The sequence below is a fragment of the Sceloporus occidentalis genome, unplaced genomic scaffold (assembly GCF_023333645.1).
Source record: "Sceloporus occidentalis isolate IW3139 unplaced genomic scaffold, rSceOcc1.0.p SCAF_6, whole genome shotgun sequence".
In the NCBI taxonomy this organism is placed as follows: domain Eukaryota; kingdom Metazoa; phylum Chordata; class Lepidosauria; order Squamata; family Phrynosomatidae; genus Sceloporus; species Sceloporus occidentalis.
The window spans coordinates 121,546,864-121,565,358 of record NW_028316986.1 but is presented as its reverse complement, the minus strand read 5'-3'; the positions used below and the strand labels follow the sequence as shown (position 1 = coordinate 121,565,358).

At 38.5% G+C, this 18,495-nt stretch overlaps 1 protein-coding gene across 4 annotated transcripts in view; it reads right to left on the bottom strand.

Annotated features, from left to right (window-relative positions):
- Positions 1-18,495, bottom strand: part of LOC149311344 (E3 ubiquitin-protein ligase E3D-like) — a 79,936-nt gene that overhangs the window by 12,792 nt on the left and 48,649 nt on the right. The gene's annotated exons all lie outside the window — the stretch shown is intronic.

Here is an 18,495-nt window from a genome sequence, read left to right as displayed (position 1 = left end):
CAAAAATTCTGCAGCACAGATTGCATCATATATGGAGAGAGAAATCCCAAGCAGGATTCAGGAAAGGAAGAGGCACTGGGGACCACATTGCAAACATACGATACTTAATGGAACGCACCAAATAATTCCAGAAGAAAACCAGCATGTGCTTTATTAACAATAGCAAAGATCATGAAAAGTTATGGAATGATCTTAAAGACATGGGAGTGCCACTACATTTGATAGTTCTGATGATAAATCTGTACTTGGGATAAGAGTCTACAGTTAGAACAGAATATGGAGAAAAAGAATGATTCCCAATTGGCAAAGGGGTGAGGCAAGTCTATCACTATTTGTTCAACTTGTAAGCAGAAAGTATTACATGTAGAGTAGATTCAGAAAAGAAGGCGGAGTGAAAACAGGAGGAAGGGACATCAACAATGTAAGATATGCAGATGACATCATACTACTAGCAGAAAACATCGTATACTTGGAAAAATTATTAAGGAAGGTCAAAGAAGAAAGTGCAAAGGCAGGCTTACTACTGAACATAAAGAAAACAAAAATAATGACAATGAAGGATCTACATAAAATTCAATCTAGATAACAAGGAAACTGAAATAAATATTGCCCATATCTTGGATCAAATATTGGTCAGAACAGAAACTGCAGTCAAGAAATCAGAAGACTAGGAAAGGGCAGCTATGAAAACTAGATAAGATCCTAAAGTGTAAAGATATAAAATTGAGGACAAAAGAAAGAATCATCCAGGCCACTATATTCCCATTCAGCATGTACATATATGAGTGCTGGATAATGAAAAGGGTGAATAGGAAAAAGATCAACTCGTTTGAAATGTGGTGCTGGAGAAGAGTGCTGAGGATACTGTGGATGGCCCAAAAGACAAAAAAATGGGTTTTAGAACAGATCAAACCTGAACTCTCCCTGAAAGCCAAGATGATGAAACTGAGGCTGTTGTATTTTAGCCACATCATGAGAAGACTGGAATGAATCACTGGAAAAGACAATAATGCTAGAAAGGTAGAATGTAGTAGAAAGAGAGGAAGATTACATTCCAGGTGGCTAGACTCAGTCAAGTAGGCCACAGTCTAAATTTGCAAGATCTAAGCAGAGCAGTGGAGGATAGGGGGTCTTGGAGATGTCTCATCCACATGGTCGCCATGAGTTGGGATCGACTCGAGGGCAGTTAACAACAGGCTCATACCAACACAACTGCTGTGACTGCATGTGCTCACAGGAACACCCCCCACTTTAAATATCCTGCCTTCTACCAGTATAAAGCAGTCTTAACTCAACTGTAGCTTAGCTAAATGATAGAGTAAAATTCCAACAACAGACAGTAGCTGATTGAACTGGTAACAGCATAAGGAGGAACTAAAGTATTGTTTTGCAGACTTTGAAGGCAATTTGGCATTTTAGCCCACAGAAAAAGCTGTTCCCATGTTCTGCCCTCTCTAGTTTTTACTTGGCTTGGTTAGGATTGCACCGTGTGCACTTATTTTGTTTAATATAATATTCAAAAAGAATATTTAATTTAAATTTAAGCGCATACTGTGGTTGTGATTCTGCATTAGGACTATTTAGTGTAATTCTTCTCATATAGAATTAAGCATTCATTGTAATATACAAACTTTGTGTTGCACAACTGAGCCAAAATATCAATTACCAATATTAATTAAATATTCTTTTTGAATTGTTCTAAAAACTGACATCAGACGTAGTGGTGCAGCCATGAAAACTGAACACATCTTGAGTCCCTTATTGGGAGATAGGTGGGATATAAATTAAACAAGATAAGTGGAACTGAATGTACAATCAAAATGTGCACGGATGTCCATCCACAAGGTACATTCATGTGCATACACATGCAAGAAATCTCTACATGTGCAGAAGCTATGCTGCTTCTGCAACTTTGAAATGAATGCAGATGCTTTCATCAGTCAAAAACATTCAATTGTTTTTGTAGAGGAACTTGGGCACATATAAAACACCAGTAAAATTCTGGCCTATATATAAGGGTTAGTACCAAAACAGGAAGTTTTTTATCCACAAAAACATGGTATTCTCATACAATCTTGGGATGGAAATCAGATGGAGACCAGACAGGTGAGGCATCCTCTTGGAAGTGAAAAGTACCACTTCAAAATGGATACAGTCTGTTATCAATATCCCCAACGGGAATAACATCCTCTTCTCTTGGCAACTGATTTGCTGAGTGGAACAGATCATGATTTTACAGAAGGTTGTGTGTGTGTATCCCTCCAATTGTCCCAATTTGGGAGAGACTGCCCTGATTGTCCACTGTCATCCCACTTTTTCATCTGCTTTTAAAATATCCCAGTTTCTCTCTCCTCCTCAAACTTTCTCTCTTTGTCCTCAGCACTTTACAATTGCTGCAAAAAAGTACAAATGTAGTTTGTAATCAACTTAGTGAGGGGAAACCCAGCCATTTCTGGTAGGGTCAGGTAAAAGCAATCAGCTGCAGCCTCTCCTAGCTTGTCTTTTGTTCCTCATTAATAACGTTTGCCTCCTTGACCACATTCCGATGTTAGTTGGCCACAGACATCCTAGTTTTCAATTGTGAAATGTTGCAGGGTATGGTTATGTTACAGTATGAAACCTATATCCACTCCTGAAAACATCTTTTACTGCCAGATGATGAACCTTACCAAAAATGTAATCACTCTTCAAAATGGCATCTTTCAATGACAAAGCCCACTACTGCCTCAGATATTCAAGCCAGACTTTGTATAGCTCAAACTACTATGCACAGAAACAACACACTTAGACAAATGGGCTCATCATCCAAAAAAATAAAAATAAAAATAAAAATAAAAAAGAAAGAAAGAAAGAAAGAAAGAAAGAAAAAGACTTTTCAGAGGCTTAGTTTCCTGACAACTGACAGTGCTCAACATTATAACAGCTAGTGAGCTTCTGTATCAAACATCAGTACATGCCACTTGAATTTCTTCTATGCCTGACCTGTCAGGAAGCAGAAAGAGAACAGCAACAAAGTACAGCCGATTTCTTCGTCTTCTATTTACAAAGAAAAACTGCCACTATATTTTCCTAGACATGCCATCTACAGAACTAAAATGAGTGGGTATATATTGCAGTGAGTTCCCTCAGTTTTATAAGATGTCTAGTTCTCATCCCAAAATTTGTTTCCAGCAGTGCTATATTTGACAAAAGTTATCTTAGTATTCATTTTGTACATTTCCCAATATACTCTACACAGACTGCATTAGTAATATTTACAGTTCTGTAAGGGACACTCTGTTGCACGAATGAGAGTAGCAAAGGTGCCGAACAAGGCTGAGAAATAGCAGCAAATATAAGAATAAATAGCAGAAAATTTCCTTTTACTTTTTCAACAAAGTTACAGTTTTCTGTAACTTTGTGGAAAAAGTAAACGAAAGATGTATTCATTCATTTAAAGGATGAAAAGTTTGAGATGTCTCTCAAGCTGTTTTCTACACATACAACCAGTGATGTAGAAATATACTTTAGTTAACAAAGCCTTTGACAAAGAAGGTCCTTGTTACAAAGGCCTTTTATGTTTACCTCACCCACCAGTTAAAGTGGTGTCAAAGTACATTATTTCTACAATGTGGCTGCACCCACAAATAACTGATTCAGACTTGAATGTTCCAGTTCAGGAGCAGGAATCATGTGGCACTCTGGATATTGTTGGATTGCAGCTCCCATCAGTCCTAGCCAGCACAGCCAATGGTGTGGATCACTGGGAGATGCAGTCCAAACCTCTGGAGTGCCATGTGATTCCTATCTTATAGAGCAGATGCCATTCATGTAAATGAAATAGTGTTCAAGGGTCCAACTCAGGGAGTTGGACAAATTCAACATAAGGCTGCTTCATACAACTGCCCCCCTCCCCATAAGAAAATCAGCATAGTCCCTTTAATTAAATCTATCTATAGGAATTAGCTTTGTAATACTGTACTACTTTAGGCAGTTGATATGAAGCAGAGGTAAACGTAAAATCAAGAATGGTATTCCTTTAAAGATCAATGGCTGCACAGATTTACTTTAAGCTGCCTTTTTGCTAACGTTAACATAAGCATGCCAAGACCTGACCTAGCTTCAGAAGGAAAGGTAGGCATGCTGCAAAAGACAAATACAAATTGCTGTTGACTTTAATTCTCAAGATGGATGAGAGAAATCCTTTCAAATATGTTAAAAGGATTCTTGAAGAGGACCTTATTAAAGTTGAGATGTATGAAAAAGCTGTCCCTGCCTTCCTTCTCCATGCTCTGTCAGATCTCCAGATAAAGTCTGCAGTGTACTTTGGATATCTTTGTTTTCAGGAACCTTGGGCAAAAATAATCATCACAAAACAAGCCCAAATATAGATGTCACCTATAATACAATGGTTCCTTTTTTTTAAAGGGATGTGCATTTAGATTATTAAGCCTGAATTTCACTTCTGCATTTCTGTATTTAGCCACTGAGTTGCCACCCCTCTCCCCAATTAGAGTCTGAAAGAACTGATCCTTCCAGGTGCTGTTTTTATTGATGGATATGAAAGGCTTGTGACAGTTATTGGAACCAACAGGGCTACAATATTTCTCTCAGAAACAGAACCTGTCTCCTGTAGCATGATCTAGGTTAAAGTCTATTATGGTCTATGGGAAAGTGAAAGATAATTTTTAAGAGACACCTAAGAACTGATTTTTTCTTTTTTTTTTCTTTTTTGTGCTCACAATATGCCTTGTTATTGTGGCGTGCCTTCACATCGTTTCCAATTTATGGCAGACCCTAGACAAAAATCATGGATTTTCTCGGCAAGATTTGTTCAGAGAGGGTTTGCCTTTGCCTTTTTCTGAGGCTGAGAGAGTGTGGCATGCCCAAAGTCACCCAGTTGGTTTCCATGCCTGAACCATTCAAACCCTGATCTTCAGAGTCGTAGTCCGGCACTCTTACCACTATGCCACACTGCCTTACATTCAATTATAACCACTTCCTTTTCCATCCTCACTCGGAATAATAGTGAGACGAGTGCATAAAGGTTGATACAGAGCTGGCCTTACTGACAGATTGCAGATGGGCACCATTTTCTTGGCTCACCTTCCATTAAAAAGGGAACAGTGGAGGAGTGTCATTTCGATTTTTCGTCTCAGCTACCACATCTAAACCTAAACTTGGGTGTTTCTTCTGAAGAACTTTCTTTCTTGCCAAAGAACTTTAGTGCCCCTGTTCTACAGTATCTTTGCTTTTAAAAAGTAGACTTCCAAAAGCCTCCACAGAATTCAAGATTTTCCTAGTCAACACCAGCTGCTGTTTGCTTTTGTAGTCCAGCAATTACTGCAAAGATCGGCAAGTCTCAGCTAATGAAGCAAATGGAGCAGTGTGTGTGTGCATGTATATCAAGTGATCTAAACTGCAGCAGACAAAAAGAAGACCAGGCTACAGAGCATGTGGTGTATGTAAGCAGTTTGGAAAAAAGTTAAAATTAACTAATGCTCCACTTGATCCCCTTCCTCATAGTAAACAGCTCTTCTGCTTTTCATTCTTCTGCTAACTTCTGTTTCAGTTACCCTGGGAGCAAATGACAAGGCAGAATGGTTCCTTACATCTTCCAACAGAAGAGGAAAGTGGAATATAGCAGTCTTCCACTGCTATATTCTAAGATGACTGACACTGTCTTGGAATCTAATTCTTACCTTTCTCTAACATTGGAATATTTCCCCCTCTGGCATTTTCTCTTACTTTTTGCACTCTTTCAATATGTTTTTATTCTTATATTTTAAAGTATTTGTTTTAAGAAGAGAATCAGTGTGGTTTGAGCACTGGACTATGACTCTGGAACCCAGGATCTGAAGCCCACTGGGTTGGCCTTGGGCAAGTCACACTCTTTCTGCCTCAGAGGAAGAGAAAGACAAGCCCCCTGAACAAATCTTGCCAAGAAAGCCCTGTGATAGGGTAATAAACTTGGCCTCTCCAGGAGAAAAGCAGCATATAACTAATTTTTAATAAATAAGTAAATTGAAACTGGAGTGAAAAGCATGGTGCAAATGGGGGTGCAGATGGGAGCAACACAGAAGACTACCAGTAAGTGCTAAATCCAGTTTTACTCTCAACTAGAGGAGCCCTACTGAAATCATTGGGACTTGCTACAAGTGGTGACTAAAAGGTCCTGTTCATTTCAGTGGGCAACTCTAGTTGGGAATGAATTGGACTTAGCATGGAAGAATTCATTACTGGAAAGTAAAAGTTGCATCTATAGCTATCTAGCCATCACTAAAATGTAAATCACTGGAGGAATGGATTCCCAATTGCTTTGCAGACTACCAGCCATGGGTCTTTCAATCTGCTCTGGAGGGTTGGGGAAGAGGAGAGCAATGCAAATTCTACAGCATGAACAAAGTGTTGTAACAAGGGGTTTGAAAACAGACTAAAGGGACAAAGTAGTATAAAATGTTTTTATCTAAATACTTAAAAAGGGTAACAAAGCAGTATAACAAAATCACATTAAACCCATATATACAAATGATAGTAAATAAAGCATAACAATGGCATACATAATAGCAAATAATATAAACTACATAACACAAGCATAATACAACAGAAAGAAATGCTAAGGATAGAGTGAGCAAAAAGGAGAGAGAGAGCTCACTACAAGGCCAGCCTTATTAAGGGTGAAAACTTAATTAGAGATATACACACACAGGTGAAAGTCATCTACCCTCAGGAACTCTACATTAACCCTATAATGGTTACCAACCTTATAATGACTCAAGTGTAGAGCTTGCCACTATTCCAACACAAAGGTCTATTTGCAGAATATTGGGCATAGCCACATATATGTGTGGACTTTGAGCAAAATACGGTACAGTCAAGTTAATTTGCTTTCAGAAAGACATTCTGTATCAAGGAACTGCCTAGGCTTCCATACCTCTGCAAGCCCTAGAAAGCATGCATGAGTTACTTGGGGCTCCTGACAATGAGTTAACAATTTATTGTTGTAAATTTTTAAAAACTTCATTGCTGTGTGTTTTAAGCTTCCATTCAGACTCACTGATAAAACCGGGTAAAATTCCATTGTTCTGAGCATTGTTCTAATAGTCACCAAAATATGGAACTGACTGAAATCAACAGGACTTGTTCCAAGTAAACCAGGCAGGTCACAGGCACAAGGGGAGGGAATTCAAATGTATTGGAACTACCATCAGTTTGTTTTCTTTAGGAGATAAGCCAAATGAAGAATGGAAGAAAGAATGGGATTTCTAGATAGTAGCTTTACATTTTAACTGTTTTTGAAATTGGAAACAGATTTTCCAGTCTTGGTACACACACACCATTTCTTCCCTTAAAAGAGGGATGAGCAAGTAGAGTCTGTGGGCTGACTGAATAATAATTATATCAATTTACAGTAACTTCTTGTCACAGAAATAATGTTTTAAGATTTTCTTCATTCTTACACTTACCAAATATGCTTTGTACCTTTTAAAAAAATCTTCTTGATTGCTTTCTGTTCCACATTACTCTCGTTTTGGGGAAATTGTCCTTTAAAGTACCTACCTATGTTTAGCAAATGGTCATGCACATTAAGAAGACAGAAATAAATGAGAAATATAGGGAGACAAGTACAAACAATGCTCATCCTATCAGAACTACCTAAACTAAGATACTTCTGAACTCTTCTTTGAGATTTCCCTGTCATGAAAGGATGGCAAAATCATTTTTCACAGTTGCTCAAGTAGGTCACAGAAAGTATTTCTTAAAAAATGGAAGGAATAACAGATTATTTTAGAGACAAATTGTTCTCATTTATTAGACATAAACAGCATGCACGATGGCTCTCAATGCTTCTCTGATCTTGTTACTACCATAGTAACCTTACAAACAAGGCTGCTCTCTCTGTTATTGGATTCACCTCCACAATATCTATAGTCTGAAACAGTACAGTCTACTCTACCAAAGCAGAATTCTACTGCATTATTTTATTTCTTATGGATAGACCTGACTTTTCTCATAGGAAAGTAATAGGGAAAGCAAAACAGTAAATGGGCACCTTCTTATCAAGCATCTTACTATCTGCTATGTTCATTCTCATAATATGTTATTAGGTAGGTTATTGGGGAACAAAAGAATAGAATGGCTATGAGACTCTGGGACTTGTGAGACTGCAATGCTATTTTCCTAAGTTTTGGTTTAAAGATGTGAGACATACATAAACAAACCTAGAGAAGCCTGCATTCAAAAGACTTTTCAAAATCTATACAGATCTGTTTTGTTAACTGTCATCAAGCCGACTCCAACTTATGGCGACCCTATGAATGAGAGACCTCACCCTGTCATCAACAGTCCTACTCAGGTATGGCAGACTCAGCAGATTATCACACAAGGGTAAAAGCAGGGAGTAAAAGGCAGAAACCCATGAAAATAGTGAAATTGGGCCCAACCTTTTTGGATGACATCATGCTCATCTGGGACTGTTCCTGCAAAGAACCTGACATGCTCTAGCAACAACTCATTCATGGGGGACTATCATAAATTAGTTTCCAATAGCTGGATTGAAGCGCAATTGGTTGCAGAAAGCAATCACACTATTGTGGGAGCATCTGGGGATATTTACCCACACTGCATTTTGAGAGAGGCAGTAGATGATGGGACTCTTCCCAGCAGCCAGTTGCAGGCAGTCCCTGCAACTATACTTGGTCCTGGTTGCATTGGCAAGGCTTTGAGTTGTAGAGAGACAGGGGACCACGGGATGAGGAAGAGGAGATTGTCTCCATCCCAAATATCTGCATTAAGACCATGTGTATCATGCACTACTTATTTGGTCTCATTATTTTCTGTCATTTTATTCTGTGCTTGATGGAATCATTAATTTCAGGCATGCACTGTTGTGCCAAAATGGCGCATGCACAAGACGATCATCCACACTATACAAGCAATTCATTCATGTATGTGTGTGGAACACAACTGCACAATTAGGCTTTATGCCGCCATTCTTGCAAAACTGTGCAACAGTGTGAAAATAACTAGCACTATAGTGCTACTGTTGCACTTCCATCCAAAAGCGCAACTGTGGCAGAATTGGCCATGGTGTGATAATCTCCTCAGAGATTGCTTGCATCTATCCATCTGGAATGTGGTCTTTCTTTTTTCTTACTGCCTTCCACCTTACCAAGCCATTATTGCCTTTTCTAGTGAGTCATCTCTTCTCATTATATGGTCAAAGTACAACAGTCTCAGCTTAATCAACCTCGTCAGGCTTGATTTGGTTTAAGGCCCATTTATTTGTATTTTTAGCAGTCTACAATCTGTAGAACTATTCTTCAGCACCATATTTCAGATGACTTGACTGTTTTCCTATCAGATTTCTTCACTGTCCAGCTCTCACAGCTATACATAGTGATGGGAAATACAATGGCATGGACAATCCTAGCTTTAGTGTTCAGTTCTGTATCTTTACTCTTTAAGATCTTACCAAGCTTCTTCATAGCTTCCCTTCCAAATCCTTCTGATTTCTTGATTGCACTCTTCATTTTGATGAATGGCCAAGCCAAGATATAGGAAATCCTTGATTATCTCAATATCTTCATTGTCTACTTTAAAATTATGTAAATAATCTGTGGATATTATTTTTTTTTAATATTCATCTGTAAATCTGCATTTGCACTTTTCTTGAATTTCTTCAGCAGTTGTTGCAAGTCTTTGCTATTTTCTGCTAGTAGTGTGGTGTCATATGCATTATCTTAAATTGTCGACATTGCTCCTTCCAATTTTCAGACCTTCTTCCTTAAGAGTCGAATCCTGCTTTATGTATAATAGTTAATAATTGCATGATTGTCACTTGCTATTTGATGTTCTTCTGTTGTCTGTCTTATTGAATCATTTCCTGTATTGCTATGTATTTTATATGTATTATCCTACTATTTCTTAGATTGTACGCCATAGGCAGGTTTACCCTTTTATATTTATTGTTTTTATGTACAGAGCTGTGCAAATCTACAGCGCTATATAAATAATAATAATAATAATAATAATAATAATTGTAATTCTGCTAATTGCTTTTTTATCTGAACATTAAACAAGTTTAGTTATGTATGATAAAAGTGGGCATTTAATGAAGAGATGGATTTGGGGTGTGGAGGTACTCTCTGGCCTTAAACTGGAATAATACAGCCTAAAGAAAAGCTCACCAAATCATTAAAGGGTTTGTACCTGCAATTTATGCAGCTGATTCATAGTCAGGAAGCACACATACACATGCTCATCTGTAATCTCTATTTGGTTGAACTGTGATGAGAAGCTTGCTATATCCACTGTTATATTCGCTAGCACAAAGAAACACCCAGTGTAATGTTTGAGTCAGAGATGGATCATTTACTTTATCATTTATGTTCTAACTGATCTACATTTTCATTAAAAATGGAGGCAGGGAGAAACAGAGAGAGAAAGAGAGAGAGAGAACAAGACCTTTAGCAGCAGGAATGTAATTAAATTAGTTCTTTGCTAGATGCATGGGGTATTAATAAAGTGTAACTTTCCCCAACATTTATGCAGCATAATTAAAATCATTTATTCAAAATCTATACTTAGCCAAGCATAAAATATTTCACTATCATAATATGCACCCAGTGCAATCAAGAACTGAACTGTAAGTGTTTCATTTCTTTTCATACCAGGCTGAAGACATTAAATCTCTTACACTGTTTGAAGAATACTCAAAAGAAAAGATGAAAAAAAAGGCTCTTTAACCAACTACTAGAGTTGCTAATTCAGTTTTCTATCTTGTTTGAGGAATGCAATCAGAAACAAATCTCACTCCTGCTTTGAGAAGCCCCTTACTCCTCTGAACTGTGCCAACTGCCACTGTGATGGGTAGGGTGGTGGTAGTTAAAGTGGTGATATTGTGATGGCCAAAAGAAGTGACACTGTACTTATTGGCCACTTGGGGACTAATAAACCAGCTGGTTAGCAATAGCCTGACTGCAATACCAGACTATAGTTTTTGTGGGTTTTTTGGGCTATGTGGCCATGTTCTAGAAGAATAGAATAACCAGACTGTTTCACCTATCACACAAAGAACTAAAACCTTGTGAGGTCACAACATTTAGGAAAGGACTGGGATGAGTCTATAAAATATATGATTCTCATGTTGTCAGGCCTCTCTTTCTGGCTTGCAAGCAGGAGAGACAGTAAACGTGGAAAGAAAAAGTAAGGTTCATAAACCATGGGTTTTACAGACAGGCAGACCAGTTTCTTGAGTGCAGAGTAACAAGGAAGGTTCCCCTTTAATCCTGTTATTTCCAGCAATCTCAGTTTACTTCATGCTGTTGTTTTTAATAAAGATTGTAACACTATTCCATCCAGTATTGGTGCCCAGTTTAACTTTGAAAGCTCATGGGCAATTCTGATTTCCTAGTATGGTAGCAATGATCTTCACATTACCATCTACTGACCACTTGAGTCCCTAAAGCATCAATGAGAAAGAGCAAACAGTTTATATGCACATTCTTCTTGAAAATGCACTATTACCAATACTTGTAGAGTTCCAGGAAGGATTTATTTGACAGAATAAGACCTACAGCCTATTGGTTCCAGTTTCAAATACTATACATCCTAATTTTAAAAGAAACCAGAGAACAGGATGTGGAAAGAGGTTTCATCAGTTACAGCACTGAATACAGGGCTAGCCAGACCTAACTCAACATAAGAAGAACTGCTTTTTATAGAGCAAGGTAGGGAAACTGTGCCCCCCCCAATCTGTTTTTCCAGGGCTCCTCAGCACCTCAGAAATATCTGTGAAAAAAACCAACATGAGGATTGCCCCCATATGGAGGCAAATGCAGAAATTATTTTTAAAAAAGGATGTGGAGGGCATAGCATGGCTGCATAACAAGAATCATGTACCCCTCCAAAGTCTTCTGGGAAGGATACAACTTTTTAGGAGTTGTAGTCCTGAAAGATAACTAGTTCAAGTTCTGTACCAGGCCTAAGCTTGCATTGAGGGAGTTTCTCACACAATTAGTACACTGTGAACAAGAAGCATGGGGAAAGAAAGTGTCCTTCATGACATGACTTTACTCTCAGTGATTTCAACAGGAATTATGTTTAACTAACAGTGTAAAAGGCCTACATCACCTAAAGGCACCACATCCCATCTGATCTTGGAAGCTAAGAAGGGTCATCCCTGATTGCTACTTGGATCGGAGACCACCAATGAATACCACTGAAATAAAGCTGAAGGCTTTATTTCAATTTCCTTCCTTTTCAGAGGAAGGAAATGGAAAGGAATCCACATTGCTGTATGTATCTATGTCACCAAATTGCCAGTTGATTTATGGCAACCCCATGAATTTCAATGGGTTTTCTTAAGCATCGAGTACTCAAGAGGTGCAAAACGATCTCTTGAGTATTCATTGCCTAAGAAAACCCTATGAAATTCATGGAGTTACCTAAAATCAAAAGGCAACTTGATGACACATGCACACACAACAGTGTGGATACAACAAGGTACAACAGGTATCTCTATCATACAACCACTAGTTCACTAGAAGAGGGGGAAGGTTCCCTCTCATCCTCTAAGATAATTCATTAACCATGTGTTGGCAAATATGGAACAATCTGTCAATAAATGTGAACAATCAGGTTTCCTTGAGAGCATCAATTCTTCTCACTAATTATGGCATTAAATACTATACACACCAGTGCTTCCAAGTTAGGCATGGTTGCTAGATAGTGTGACTCTGGTCCAGCTCTGTTGTATTGTTTTAGAATTAGAATTAACTTTACAAATGAATCTTTGTGGGTGCAAAGTGCGAATGAATAATATATATATAAAATAGATAATCCAAGAGCAGATACAAACTATAATTCTTCTAAATAGGGTAAGATTCTCTTAACGAAATATTTCCCCAGGATGCCAAGAAGGAGCAAAAACCTGAGATTAACTGAAGAAGTCACTAGACACTGCTGGGGAGGGGAGTAAAATACAGCTGAAAGTGCATTTACTAACTGTGGAGAGAAATAATGTAACTTACAGCAGAAATTTTCTCTTGTTTTTGAGTCTGTTCAAGCAGAACTCTTTAACCAAACTAGAACAATGCGTCACCAATTGCACACAATTATACAGGAAAGTCACCATATTCTTGCTTAGGCTTTCTCCCTTTTAAAAGAAAATAGAAATACCACTAAATCATCATCTTTTATTTTATTTTTAAAAAGACCATTTCAGACATTTAAATGGTAGAGCCGACATAACTTGACCTGTTAAATGCACTAGCATGTGTCACTTAAATTGTCCTCAACAAGACAATTCCACAAATCAACTTGAGTTTTTCTTTCTATCACCCAAACACAAGTTGCATGGAGGCTTAGTCATACTTCAAGCAGACTCAGTGACTAACGTATGTCCAATTTATTTTCATAAGCTAAACTGCAGACCGGCAGTTTGGGTCAGGTTGGGGGCAGAATCAGGGCATAGTGTCTATACGACACACACCTCAGATCCGCCCACAGGGCAGCATGACACTGCATGCCACACCACATGACGTCAAGGCACTCTTCTGGCACTGCATCTGCACAGCACAGTGCTGAAGAACCACCATTAAGCCGCGGCACAGCACCCTTTTCAGGGTGCAAAAAGGAGCTGCTTTTTGGGGCTCCTTTTCATGCCCTGGAAAGGCCAGATCAGGGCCATGGCGTGCAGTTGCTGCGGCCCTGATCTGAGTGTAAAAGGGGCAGCTGGAGGCCATCCCTTCGGGGCTGTCTGCACAGCTCCTTAGTCTGGATTCAATCCCATCTACCCTAAATCAAAAAATTTCAAATGACAATAAAATTAATTAAAAAAAACCACAAATGGCAGTGTGTCACTTTGAAAAAGTAGCTATAGGAATGTGATGATGAGAAGAAAGAGGAGAGTACAAGAGTATTAGCATACACTCTAGGGTTCAAGTTACATACCACATTATATTCTAGGACCCCTCTCATCTTCCATGTATGCAAGTGTGTGTGTGTGTGTGTGTGTGTGTGTGTGTAGCTTGGGCAAGTTGTAAATTACAACAGAGAGAAGTTGGGTATTCCTTTTCCTCTCTGGTCAATGTTAAGTTCAAAACCTTTATCACCCTCCTCCTTGCTTAATAAAGGAGTATCATGGAGAGGTGGTTAATTTTAAGCACCGTCTCTCCTTTTGACCTTTCTCACCATAACTTATAGTCCATCCATGCAGACTGGATTAGTTTTTTAAAAAAATATGGAAAGGAAAATATCCAAAGTAAACCAAACTCTTGCACTGTCTGAATTTTAAAAAATCTGATAGTAGCAACAGAGAATCAGAATTTTCATCCACGTATCTTTTGTTTAACTGGCATTCCAGAAATAATCGAGGAAGAAAGCAAAGGGGAATATTACTTTGGCTCTGGTAAGATCAATCAGGATTACTGGGTGTCATAAGTCTTCTTCTGTTTTAAACCTTTGGGCAAAGAGGAGAGGGCAAGTCCAATCTGGACCTTCAAGTTCCTACCCATTACCTACATGCTCCCTAGACCTTCTTCTTCACTTTTTTCAGGTGTGAGACACAATTACAATATTCTCAGGTTTTCCCACAGCTAGGAAAGCAGGAGTCTGATCCTTTTGGAACCAGCCTCTACCCGCCTTCCTCATGCCAACAAACAGCACCCACACAGGAACAGGAGAAAGCTAAATAACAGACCCAGAGAACCAAGGCAGTAAAATTTTATATCTGATTCTGGAAGGTTCAAGAAGTTTGAGCACCTCTGTAGTCCACACAAAACTCGATTGGCAAAGAACATCTCACCTGATCTTAAGTAACCTTCTGCCTATCAAAATGGTAAATTAACCCCTTTTAAACTGGATGGTTCAAACTACTGATCAGAATAGAAACTGCAGTCAGGAAATAGCAATAGCAAGTACTCCTTTATCAGTGAACTAGCACTCCCTAAGCAGTTTACAATGTGTAAGCCAATTGCCCACAACAAGCTGGCTACTCCTTTTACTGACCTACAAAAGGATGGAAGGCTGAGTGTATCTTTGAGCCCTCTCCTAGGATCAAACTCATAATCTTGTGGCTGCAGTACTGGCATTTAACCACTGTGCCACTGAGGTTCAGGAAATCAGAAGAAAACTAGGAATGGGCAGGCCAGCTACGAAGGAACTAGATAAGATCATAAAGAGTAAAGATATACAACTGAACAATGCAGTTAGAATTAAGAATTAGAATTAAAACAGGTAGCCATTGTATTCCCCAACACTATGTATAGATGTGAGAGTTGGACAGTGAAGAAAGCAGACAAAAAGAATATCAACTCATTTGAGATGTGGTGCTGGAAAAGAGTACTGAGGATACTGTGTACAGCCAAAAAGTCAAACAAGTAGGCCCTTGAGCATATAAAGCCAGAAATTTCCCTGGAGCCAGGATGATCAAATTGAGGTTGTTGTAATTTGGCCACATCATGAGAAGGCATGACTCATTAGAAAAGACAATAATGCTAGGAAAAGTGTAGGGTAGTAAAAAGAGAGGAAGACCACATGCCAGATGGATAGACTCAATTAGAGAGTCACAGGTATGACTCTAGAAGCCTTAAACAGAACAGTGGATGATAGGAGGGCTTGGAGATATCTCATCCACATGGTTGCCATGAGTCATGGACAACTCGAGGACAGTTAACAACAACAAAGCTAAGTTCATAGCCAGTAGATAATGCACAAGTGGTATTATCACATTGGATGCAGCCCAAAGCTTTTTTGGGGGGTGGGGGGTATGGAGGGTGTCATTCTTGAACTCTGGAACTCCCTTCAGAAAGAGGCCCAGTTTTTCACATCACCAGGCAGACAGATAATTAAAACTTTTTTATTCTGCCATGCCTTTCATTCATTTTAAATTCTTGTCTGCTGTTCTTCGTAAACTTTTTACTTTACCAGACATTTCATTCATTTTAAATTCTTGTCTTCTATTTACTTCTGGTCTAGTTTTGAGATTTGCTGTACATGAGATTTGTACAATGTGATTTCAGCTGTATTTTAATTTAAGCCCCTATTGTGGGGAGGAGGCCCTTTGGAAGGGCAAATGCCAGGATTGGAATCATTTTATAAATAATTCAAGCAACAGAAGCACAAAGGAAGCAAGCAGAGATGGTCTGGTCTCCTCTGAGGACTGTATACACCCCGCAAGTGAAGCAGCTAAATTTCAGAACTAAGTATCGGAAATTTTGCTTCCTCCCACATCTTCCTTTCTCCCAGGTGGAAGCCCCCTCACAGGTCATAATGGGGGCCACCATCCTATACTCACCACCCCACAGAACCTGCTTCCTTTATCTCCAGGACACTGTGAAATATCCCCCTTCTCCAAAATAATTACATTTAATCAACTAAACTCTGCCACCTTGGTAGCAGTTCTGTGTTCAATTATTCCTTTTCCCAGGTCTATTCAGCCAAAAGGCTATTTCGGTGGATAACCCGTTAAAATTGGGTGTCCTGATTGGAACATGACACCATTATCATTACAGCTGAAATGAAATGAAAGGCTTTGATTTCACTCCACGTAGACAAGTTGTTGGGAACTGACAGCAGACATCACTTTGAGGCCTTGAAGGAAAGGCCGCAACAGACTGAAAACACCTCTTGTACTTCAATTGGCAAATACAAGACAAGCTTAATAACCTCTCTTTGCTGCCCTCGTACACTTCATCACATCCAAATTGCTTTTCAGTTTCACAACCACATTTCACAACATGCTCTGAGCCTCAGTAATTTGGTACATTTCCTCTCTGAAGAGATGTCAGAGCCACTTGGCTTTCCTGATACCAGATCATCACTTGAACTTGCTCTGAATGGGCTGCCATGCAAGGCTGGCGATACAATATATCAGTTTAATCTTTTAACAAAAGTGACCTCCCAAAAGGTCATGCCACCTTGTCCAAAAAACCTACAATATTCAGCACTATTTTCCCAACTATGAAATACAGCTCCAGTTCAATGACACTACATGTCTGCATAACAAAGATATATTTCAGCACACTGCCTTCTTTCCTTTAGTTTAGGAATGGGCAAATTATGGCCCCCCCAGGAGTCAAATGATTTTTCAAATCCTCCCAAAATTATTATTTTTTACTCCTGAATGACCCCAAATTATTTTTGGGTAGTGTGAATAATATCTCCACCACACTGGGAGGCACCCTGTGTCTCCCAGGCAGTCAAATAACATTTTGAGGGGAGAAAATATCTATTTTTTGCCTCAAAATGCAATCTAAGGCACCCCAGAAGGCCCCAAAACACATCTTTAAACTCTAATTTTACTCTTATTCTGGGTGCTGGAAAGTTCATAAAACCCCCTTTCCCCCTTCCTAAAGTAAGGATGTATATACATGTGGCTTGATATATCATGGCAACTACCAACCTTATTGGTTGGAAGATTCTGGAAGTTCTTGTACAAAAGACTACAATGCCCAAATCTGAGTCAGAGTCCCCCAGTTCAGATATTACAGAGAACTCTGACCTAATACAAACTTGAATTTTCAGACCAAAGCCAGCAAGCAAAAAAAAAGATAAGAACTCAAGTGAGGGTTCAAATAAGGCCAACATACTTTTACATGTTTCAGGAAAAAAATGACCCTCAGCTAAGTTCTGTTTTATTTTTTTGCTTTTGTAATTTTTAATGGTTTTATACTTTTAATAGTGTGTTTTTAAAGATTTTATATTTTTAAATGGTTATACAGATGTAATGTTTGTATATTTTTAATGTTTTTACATTTTAATAGTGTGTTTTTAAAGATTTTATATTTTTAAATGGCTATATTGATGTGATGTTTTTAATTGTACTTTTAAAATTGTGCTTTTGGGGATATCTTTTGTGAACCACTTTGGGTCCAATTTAGGAGGATAGTGGCATATTAAATGAACAAATAAAAATTACAATATGTGTAATTTTGCCTGACTCTATACAGTAGATGCATTTTTAGAGCAGAACTATCATACGACTGGGTACACTCACTCTGTTTCTCAGTTATAGGAGTATGCAAATAGCACAAGCCACATCTTAGTTCTAACACGCTTGAAATCTTGTTTCTTTGTTCCACCTGGGCTGATTGGCATTATTTGTTGCTTCTGTGTAGCTTCACGTTATTTCTTACTTACGGCAACCCTAAGGCAACCTATCACAGCATTTTCTGGGGCTCAGAGTATGATTCACCCAAGATCACCCAGTGGGTTCCCATGACCAATCATTATTACCTACCTCATTATTTACTACCAAAACATCTAACAGTCTATCTGCATGATTTTACTGACTTCAGTTATATAATCTGAAATAATGGCCATATATCGCAACTCCTTATTTTAAACCAAGTAAGTAGCTATTCACATTTAGTACAATTTAAAAATCACAATGCTAGACCTCTGTTCTGAAGACTGCAACAGCTATATTTCTCTACAACAATGTGACAAAAGCAGCAGTTCAGAAATGATAATAGATAAATCATGATTTGTTGAATACACCAAGGGAATAAA